The 10,455-nt window shown below is 38.2% G+C and overlaps 2 protein-coding genes across 2 annotated transcripts in view; both read left to right on the forward strand.

Moving 5' to 3' along the window:
• The window catches only part of LOC5573469 (transcription factor cwo), a 180,821-nt gene that overhangs the window by 24,299 nt on the left and 146,067 nt on the right, over window positions 1-10,455 (forward strand). The window lies entirely within an intron of this gene.
• LOC110674045 overlaps window positions 1-10,455 on the forward strand; it is a 33,146-nt gene that overhangs the window by 13,465 nt on the left and 9,226 nt on the right. The gene's annotated exons all lie outside the window — the stretch shown is intronic.

Consider the following 10,455-nt stretch of genomic DNA (forward strand, 5'->3'; position numbering starts at 1 on the left):
ACAACCATTTCCATCCAGTCACTGCATTTTTCTACAATTGGATTTATAGAAAATTCGTTTAGTATGCTTAGGTGACCGGTTAAATCACCTGGCAGAAGGTTTATTGATCGTTTTAGCCTCAGAGCGCTTTTCTCAGCATCCAGCTTTATGAATTGATCTAGCCGGGGCAGATTAAGCAATGCATCTAGGGCGAATGAAGGGGTGCTGCGAACTGCACCAGTAATGGCGACGCACGCGGCGCGTTGGATTTTGTTCAGCTTGGCTCTAGCCGTAACCTCGCTTGTTTTTGGCCACCAAACAAGGGAAGCGTAGGCTATTCTAGGCCGAACGATGGTTTTATATATCCACATGATCATATTAGGTTTTAGGCCCCACTTTTTTCCACAGGTCTTTGAGCAGACCCACAGAGAATTGAGACCTTTATTTACCATGTTTTGAAGATGTGTGTTCCAATTGAGTTTAGCATCAAGCGTAATGCCAAGGTATTTGACTTCATTTGAGTAAACCAATTGTGTTTGATTAAGGAAAAGAGGTTGCAGCTGTACCTTTCTGCGCTTTGTGAAAGGAACAATCGTAGTTTTTGAAGGATTTATCCCCAGTTTCTCTTTCAGACACCAGGAGAGCGTGTAATCGAGAGCTGATTGCATTCTTGCAAGGACAACGCTTTCAAATTTGCCGCGTACAATGATGACAACATCATCAGCGTAGCCAACAACCTCGAATCCTCTTTTCTCCAGGCTATTAAGTAGATCATCCACCACTAGAGACCATAGCAAAGGTGAAAGTACCCCTCCTTGAGGACACCCCTTTGTGGCCATGACAGTGGCGCACGATCCGCTCAACTCGGATGAGATTCGGCGATTTGCTAGCATAGCATGTACCCAGGTAGCAATGCATGGGTCAAATTTCCTCCTATGCATTGCTGACACTATAGACGAATAGGAAGCGTTATCGAATGCACCCTCAATGTCAAGAAATGCCACGATGGCGATTTCCTTTGCATGAAAAGTTTTCTCGATCTTGTTGACTAGCATGTGTAGTGCTGAGATCGTAGATTTTCCACTTTGGTAAGCGAATTGGTATTTGGAAAGAGGCATTGCTTCCATAAATTTTGAATTTATGAACTCTCCTAAGACCTTTTCCATTATTTTAAGCATCACTGACGACAGACTTATCGGTCTGTATGCTTTGGGATTGGTTTTGTCTTTTTTTCCCGGCTTCGGGATAAAGACAACTCGAACTTGACGCCAGTCATCTGGAATATGTCCTAAGACTAAACTGGCCTTAAGAAAATTCCATCCATGCCAGCAGATTTGAATGGCTCAAAGGATCTCACTGCCCTTTCCACCCTTGCTCGCGTAAAGGCTTCTTTGGCAACCTTCAATGCGTCTCTTTTGGTACTTGAGTCCCATGACAGGAGCTCTTGTTGACCAGAGACGCCATGTCTGTTGCCATTAGCGTTCACGATCGCGTCAGGGATTGAATCAGGGAAGTGAGTCCTCAGCATTTCACTCAGTGTTTCTGTGGGATCCACAGTGAGCGAACCGTCAGTCTTTCGGAGAGTTCCCAGACCATTGGAGTGGTCTTTCGATAGAGTTTTTTGAAGTCTGGCAGCTACGGGAGTCTTCTCAATGCTTTCACACATGAGGACCCATGATTTCCGCTTAGCTAGCCTTATTTCCTTGTTGTAGTCTGTCAGAGCCTTTCGGTATAGGCTCCAATCAGTAGAGCGTTTGGCACGGTTGAACTCCCTCCGTGCAGTTTTCCTAAGCTTTTCAAGATGGTTGTTCCACCAAGGAACATCTCTGCTCGACCTAACAGTTTTAGTCGGACAGCTTTCTTGATATGCATTAAGAATTTTGGTTTTTATAGAGTCAGAAGCCATTTCTAACTCTAGTACTGTTTTGATATTAGGATTTATGATGTAGTCTTCGGATCGGAGAGTGGCTGAATAGGTTTCCCAATCAGTCTTCTTAGGATCTTTAAACGATTTTGCAATAGTTAGACCCCCTTCCCATTCAAAGACTATGTGTTTGTGGTCTGACATAGATATTTCATCAGAAACATGCCAGTTTGTTATTTTGTGGGAGATGGACTGACTACATAAAGTCAGATCCAGCACTTCCTGTCGTATGGCGTTTTCATATGTAGGCTTGTCACCTGTGTTACATATGTCTATGTTGTTTGAGGATAGAAACTGTAAAAGGTACTCACCTCGAGGATTTATATTTGTACTTCCCCATACAGTGTGATGCGCATTCGCGTCACATCCGATGACAAGGGGAATGTTTTTTGTTTCACAGTAAGAGGTTAGCGCAGCAATCTCTGGAGGAGGAACATCTTCCGCGTCGCCTGGAAAATAAGCCGAGACCATGACGATATCAGCCTTCCCTCTAGCGGTAGGAACCTCCACCCTGACTGCTACGATGTCGCGTTTAATGAATTCTGTAATTGGAAAGCATTTAGTGTCATTGCGTATTAGAATAGCTGCTCTTGGAGAGAGCTGGCTGTCATCATATACCAACTTGCATGAGTTTACATGAATACCCTGTATTCGAGATTGGTTGACCCATGGCTCCTGGATAAGAGCCACAGTGAACAGTTCTTTTGTGAATCTCCGGCAAAGCACATCCGTTGCGCTTCGAGCATGATGGAGATTCACTTGAATGATCTTAGTCATTTTTAGGTGTGCCGCAGTTTCCAGGACGGAGGTCGTCCTTCTTTGGATGCTGCGGATCATCTTGTATTTGTTTTGGATGATGTTTCGGGTGTTCGTGTTTGTCAATCTTCTTCCCTAGACCAGCCTTTTTTGTCTCTGTAGTCGAATTCAATCTTTTACCAGATCCACTGCTCTTAGATGGCACCAATCTGCCACCGCTAGAGCTAGGAGTTTGGTTGGAGCTTGAATCTTTAGAGACAGGCAGACTGGCCTTTTTAATGGGGTTTGATTGTGGGTCTTTGCTAGAGGCTGCCTTAGATTTCTCTTGGGGCACCCTATTAGTTGAATTTTCGTTCGACTGAGTGGTTTTGCCCTTTATTTTTCTCAGCTGTATTTCGCCAAAGCGATAGTTGAGGATAAAGTTGGATTTTGTTAGGTTCGCCATAGACGGCCCATCAACCGTAAATATCCACTCGACATGGATATCGTTTGGTGTGCTTCTTTGGAGAATACGCCAACTAGAGGTTGTGATCTTGTTTTGACTCTCGATGAGCGTTTTTATGCGCTCATCACAGTATTTTGCACTTTGTGGAAAGAACGCACGAATTGGTTCTGGACGCTGAATTTTCTCCTCGTCCATTGCTTCCAACTCGGCACCTTCCCAAGGGATGAGTGAAGGAGTTATTTCTTTTACCCAGTCTGCAGTCTCGAGATCCTTGCAGACAAGAACCATGTATCCAGACTTGTAGAGCAGGTTGCAGAATTTTGGTTTCATCGGCTCATTACGCTGTTTCTCCACTTTTAGCAGCAGGGCCTCCTGAAGAGCATCAAGCTGAGTCGTGGAAAGATGGGATGTGGGAAAGTGTTTCGGAACAACTCCGACCTTCCTACGATTGGTCATGTCACTGTAGCTATGACCAGCCGTTTGGTTTTCTCCACTATTTTGGTGACCGTCACTTGACTGCTGAGCCATTGGGCCATCGTGGTTGGATTGCTCAGCTCGATCTCTGGGATCCAGGCGTTTCTTGGTTCGTTTCTGCTTGGGGACGTCCTCACTGGTAGCCGAGTTGTCTAGGTCCGTCCTGCCACGTTTAGAGGAAGCTAGCTCATCTTTGCCCTTCCCAAGTTGAATGAGGGCTTCAGATCGACTCACGCCGCTCTGCATCAGTGCTTTAAACTTCTTCCTTTGTCCTCTCGTGAGGTTTATTTTTGTCGTCTGTTGGTCATTCGCGTTGTTCGGATGACATGAAGGATCCGTTTTGGATTCAGATCCTGATGGTTGAGATTCTGGGATGTTGATGATAACATTTATACCATCGTTATTATCGTCGTCCATGTCCAGTTGGGTGTCCGGATACGGATGGTTTGTTGATTTTTTGTTGCTTACTTCGGTTGCATCGGTAAGCATATCCTCCTGTGAACTTGCGAGTAACTGCTCTTCGGTTAGCTCAGTATTGCTCTGCACGTCCTCCACTACCATTGGCTCCGACTGAGAGAGGCAGTCGACACCTTCAAGATTGTTGTTGTTTTGATTTGTACTCATATTTGTTCCCACGAGTCGCTGGGGAATAACGGTCCGCTGCATAAAATTTCATACTCGAATGGATCCTCACTGAACGCTCATATAGTGTTTGGAGAGCGGCGCAGCCGAATTTTTTTCAAATGGAGATAGTTTTCTGGCAATTAATGATAGCTCTTGGTTATAAAGCAAAAATCCTCGGTCGTGAACATATTCTATCATGAATTACTGCCTCAAAATAATTTCCCTGATTGTGATCAAAATTCCCTGATTATTCCAGGTTTTTCCAGGTAGTAGACACCCTGTAGAAGCTTACTACGTTTTATCTATAATTCAATCCATGATAATTACTGTTACTGAATGCCATTAAGTGCAACTCTCAAAATTATCGAAATCATCATATTGATGGGATTGAGGGGACGGAGTGTAGAAATTTTTGAAATATGATGGACGTCATTTTTAAATCTTCTTTTACTAATATGGTCCCCTCAAACAATTTTCCAAAGCATTTCTATTCCATATCTCGATGGTGTCGACATGTCGTTGGTTCTCTTCAATATCGACCTCTGGAGGGTTGATTGTATGTTGAAAAAAACGTTTTATAACAGCTGCGCATAGTAAGAAACATAGTTTAAAAATGGTTCCTTACTATGCGCACTTAAGAAGAATAAGAAAATAAAGAGAAAATAAGTTGCACTTTACCAGTGATGATTGCTCAATAAAAAAACTAGTGACTACGTACTAAAAATCTGAATATATTCTCTTTAATATGCTTCAAATGACTTAAGTGATGAGGTACTCCCTTAGCATTTTTGCTGGCGGGCAGTTTTTTTTAATATTTTTAAAGCTATTTTATTTTTTATTAAATTAATAAACGTAAATTTATCAAGAAAATTCTTCGCGTACTTTTTTATTACTATTGTAGCAATATATGAAAAAAATATTAAACAAAGATTTAGGTATTTTACCAGATATTGATGGATTTTGTACATAGTCCGTAGAGTTAGGAGCTGCGCAGAGGTAATTATTGACAAAATTCCTTAAATAATCGAAACAAAACAACTCATAGAGTAATCCAATGTAGAACTCCTAGGGACATGTAAAGCTATTACCGTAATCCGGGGGCAAATTGATCACTATTTCACAACTTTTTAACATGTTTTCCTTTGGAATTCAAAAATTGTCAAATTTATTTCGGTAAAATCAGTACTTCATTGATCTCTATCAGTTTATGTAATCGATTTTCTATGAAATAAAATTTAACATTTTATAAAATTAGTTTTTATATCAAAAGTCGAAAATGACACATTGGGGCGAAATTGATCACTATACAACAAAGCTTATTTTTGAATGCAAAATTTCCCTATCTACTAAATTTGGGTCTCCTGAATTTGAAAATGATGTCAAAATTCTTACAACTCGTGTATATCATCATTTTATTGCAAAATAAAACTTTGTAAATCTTCACAATACGCCTAAATGTATGCAATTTCCCTTGAAATAAGCGCGTTATTCAACAATAAACGGTTTTGTGGAAAAAAAACTATTCTTGTAATGTTGTACGATTTCAAAAATGAGTTCAGCAATTCAAACTGAAGCTTACACAACTTTTTGAACACTGTAGTTTACATTCAGGCTTAGTACCAGCGGGTTGGGTGACAAAACGTCGAAAGACAAAATGTCGAATGCCAAAACGACGAATGCCAAAACGTCGAAAGGACAAAATGTCGAAGGGACAAAACGTCGAAAAGACAGAACGTCGAAAGACAAAACGTCGAATGCCAAAACGTCGAAAGGAAAAAATAACGTGAACGAAATTAGTGTATTGTCTGACAAAATGTCGACTTATTCGATTAATACAAAAAAAAACGATGAAACCCGAAAAAATGTAATGTAAAGTCCAAATACTAAACAATGCTTTGAGCAATTAAATCAGTGAAAAATACAGTAGTGGGCTGTATAAAGTACAAATTAGCCATTTTTCATTCCAAATAGATCTCGGCTTCTAGTGGACCGATTGACGAGAAATTTTCACCGGAGCTCAGAAATAACATGAATTTCACTTAATTGGAAAATCAAAATATTTGAAATACAAAATTTTAAAGTTTTTGAAAATCTTCTATTTTGCGAAAACCAGCATGAAATATTTTGAAAACAATCAGTTTTTCTCAAAAATATTATTCTACAAACTTTCATCAATTTTTTTTTGTTTTTGCGGAAGGGCAAATAGTTCTAAGAATTTATATTTGAGAATTATTTTAAATTCCAGACTGTTATCATTTCTGTCAAAATTGCAGATTTGCGATAACTCAAAAGTTTGATTATAAAAAACTCTGAATTTTGGAGCTGCGGTGAAAATGTTATACCAATCTATGCACTAGATTCATGTCATGGGAAATGTTTTGAATTAAAACTTTCAATTGATGCTTGTTTTGTTCTTATCAATTAGTCATATACATTCTTCACACAAAAAGCCAATGCTGTCAAAAGTATAGAATTTTGTTTCATAGGGATGGTACACAAATTATGTCACGCTAAATTTCAACTTTTTTGACCCCCTCCCCCCCCTTTGTCACGTTTTTTGTATGAGTCCTCCGAAATTTTTGTAAGACTTGTCACGCTTGGCTTGACCCCCTCCCCCCCCTCGGAGCGTGACGTAATTTGTGCATGACCCCATAGAACATGTTTAAAAACTTACTGGATATCCTGGTGAAGGATTTCTGTTTCTGAAGAGCGACTTAAAATTATTCCTATTCGAGAGAAGAACGAGTAAATTTTTAAAGAATAAAAAATGCACTAATTGTCAAAAATCCAGTTGTTAATGTGATGAAATTTACGGCACCAATTTGTTAAAAGAACGAGTGTATTTTTAAAAGAATAAGTAATACACTATTTATTAACAGATAGCTTCATTTTTAAACAATTGCTGCAACGAATTTGAAGAGTTTATTAAACTGATAAATAATCACAAAAATAATAGAAAAAAACGAGCTTTTGAGATGAAACTAGCTTGTTTTAAATAAAAAACAAATTATGCTAAGGTTAAATGCTTACGCTCTAAATACAGAAAATTGTTGGAGTTCCCGCATTCTGGTTCATCTGATAGAAAAGAAGATTTTGTTCGCTCACGAAGAACAGGAAAAAATATGAACAGTGAACTGCTTTTGGGGTGAATTTTCTCTGCCGTTATGTGAGTCCAGAGGTGCGGCGAAAGAAGGATAAATGTCTTGGTATTCATTTTGGCTTCATTTTCAATCTTCCTCTCAAGGTGCTGCACTGCTTCTTCTCTGGTCCAAACTAGGTGTAAAATTGACATTTTTGTGAAAATTCGTTCTATGCTTACTTTGATGAACATTGCAAATTGTGCAGTACCCAACGCCGTTCGTATCGCAACCATATATTCCTTGGCAACGTTATTGTTATCTTTACCTTCGCTTGAAAAATGACTGCTTTCGACGTTTTGTCCATTCGACGTTTTGTCCCTTTCGACGTTTTGGAATTCGACGTTTTGGCATTCGACGTTTTGGATTTCGACGTTTTGTCTTTCGACATTTTGTCCCTAAACCGTACCAGCGGATTGTTTAGTACCGACATTTCCAGCAGAATTGCTAACACCTTCAAAACTGTGAATATTTCTATGCAAAACTGTCTTTAATAAACATGAAATAGTTTAAAATCATCATTAGACATCTATAAACTAGAAAACATGGAATGACTGTGATGGCAACGAAGTTTTAAGCATCCTTGAAAGGAAATGCTATTTGGTACCGACGTGATCAAATTCACCCCAGTGATCAATATGTAATATGTAATCAATACGCAAGAGGTTAATAAATATGTCGGGAGAGTAGCGTCTATCAAATTAAATAACAAAATTGTGCTAACCGCATATAGATTGTTGGTAAAATGGCTGATACTTTTTTTTAATTATTCAATCACTCGGTGTATAAGCGACAAAATCCTAATTTCGGCGATAATCGGACTTAACGTAAAACTTCAGATTGTACATACTATTAAGATTGGACCACATATACTTTCCACGAAATGCCGGTTCAACAAAATGTTGCAGTTAAACCTTTTCGACCAAATGTCCATTCGACGAAATGTCCATTCGGCCAAATGTACTTTCGACCAAACGTCATTCGACCAAATGTCATATATTCGGGTGTTTCGACTATGCAAGTATCTTACGATTCGCCTGAAGTTCATCACTGGATTTGGTGCATTCCTAATAAGAGATTTCTCAAGGTTAGTGATTGATGTCAGGATACCGAGGACCTCAAAATATCAATTTAGATATCAAAAGAATTCCTGCAACAATCTCGTCTGGAATTTACCGATGATTTTGAAAGAAATCTGCTTAGTGCAGGGCTTCCTAACGTGCGGCTCGCTATGTCGTTTTGTGCAGCCCTCGAAGAGTGTCAAGATTCTTCTCATATCTAGCCCGTTGAATATTCTATTTATTTTAAGATAGAATATACTAAGGATCATAATTAAACTATCGATTATCAAGCTACTGAAATTCTAAATTTACTTGATTTCATAAATGAAAGTAAAAGAGATTAGAAAAATGAAACTTGCAGCTCTTGAAAATTTTGGAAACTGGAAAATTCATAGCATTTTTTTTTAAGTGAAAAGGCGACAATATTATTCCACACATATGTCTAGCTTGCAAACAATAATTTGACTTTCATTATGAGAATCCATAAATTTTACCAATAACATAGAATCATTCTAATTATACATATTAAGATCACTTGGGCAAAATTCTCACAAGACGTTTAGCAGCATATCTCAGAATTCTTAAAATTAAATTATCCAGATATTCTGAGCCAGGATTCCAAATAATTCTAAGTGGTTTTTTGACGGAATTCTGAACAGGATTCATATGCAATTTTGGAAAGATATTTAACAGATTTTAGAATGACGATTCCGAGGACATCCTAGAAACATTTCTTGCAGAAACCTGCGTTGGATTTTCGTCAAATGTCAACCAGTATTCTCAGGATAATTCTAAGCAGAATTTCCAAATAATGGAGGAAGAGACTGAGATAAAATTCTGAGTAGTATTCATATTAAATCTTTGACATGATTTTAAAATAAAATAAAATTTAGAGCAGAATTTTAAATTATTCTCCAACTAAATTCTGACGCAATATTGGACACAACTCTTTCGACAGATCAATAGAGAATACTGAGAGGGATTCTTACTGATCCTTACTGAATTTTTACACAATAAATGTTGGATTTTCTTTTTCGTTTCAACAAAAAAAAAAAAAAGTTGAAAATGCTCCGACCCGCCGCGCAATATTATTTCTGAGAATTGGCCCGCGGTTTAAGAAGGTTGAGCAGGTCTGGCTTAGCGTCTGATCAAGATCTCGATAGAAAATTATTATTAATATCAGAAAACTACTTCATAGGATCTAAAAAACTTATTCAAAATCCACTAAAAAAATTTTCACAGATATATTGAAGATGCGCTATGATTCCTCAAATCATGGTTTTACAAACAATCTGCTAAAAATCTTATTAAAAATTTCACAAAGAAGCTTCCGTTATGTTTCTATTCAGATGTTGTTAGAATCCGCTAAGGATCTCGCCAAAATATGACTAAGGTTCCTTCTAATAATCAAAGTTTTTGACAGAGATCTTATTATTCTGAGAAGCATTCGTTTATAATCTTTCCAAATTCTCATGCTTTTGTAAGTTATTATGTGGAGTACGAGATGTTAGGCGGCCGTGAATCCCCTGTAAGTAGTAGTAGTGATAGTAAGTAGTTACGGTCATGGTTTCTATTAATATTATCTCAACTGAAATGTGCTTTTTGAAAGCATCTTCAATTCGATACTATTTTGAGTTCCAAAAAGATGACATTCACATGAGGGAATGCCTTCTTGCAATTCATAAAACATTAAGCGGCGGAGTGAAACATTCTTATGTTCGCATGATTGCAACCATTTGGAAAAAAAAAATGATCAGAGTTTCGAAGATTCTGACAGCGATAGAATGATAGCTCTTCTTAATTAGATTTATCTGTCAAATTTCAAGGTGTTCGGCAAGCAGAAAAAAGCACTTGAAAACTTGAAAGATGGAAAATAAATCAGGACACCTCAATCAAAATTCAAAATCAGGACATGTCCTGCTAAATCAAGACGGGTAGTAACCCTAGATATTCCCGGCATTTTTGGAGGATTCTGGTCCGTCACCGGCCTAATAACTTCCCACGAACTCATTTGCTCATTTGCTGTCAAAACTATCAGTTTGTTGTGATGTAATC

Source organism: Aedes aegypti, chromosome 1, assembly GCF_002204515.2.
Source record: "Aedes aegypti strain LVP_AGWG chromosome 1, AaegL5.0 Primary Assembly, whole genome shotgun sequence".
In the NCBI taxonomy this organism is placed as follows: Eukaryota; Metazoa; Arthropoda; class Insecta; order Diptera; family Culicidae; genus Aedes; species Aedes aegypti.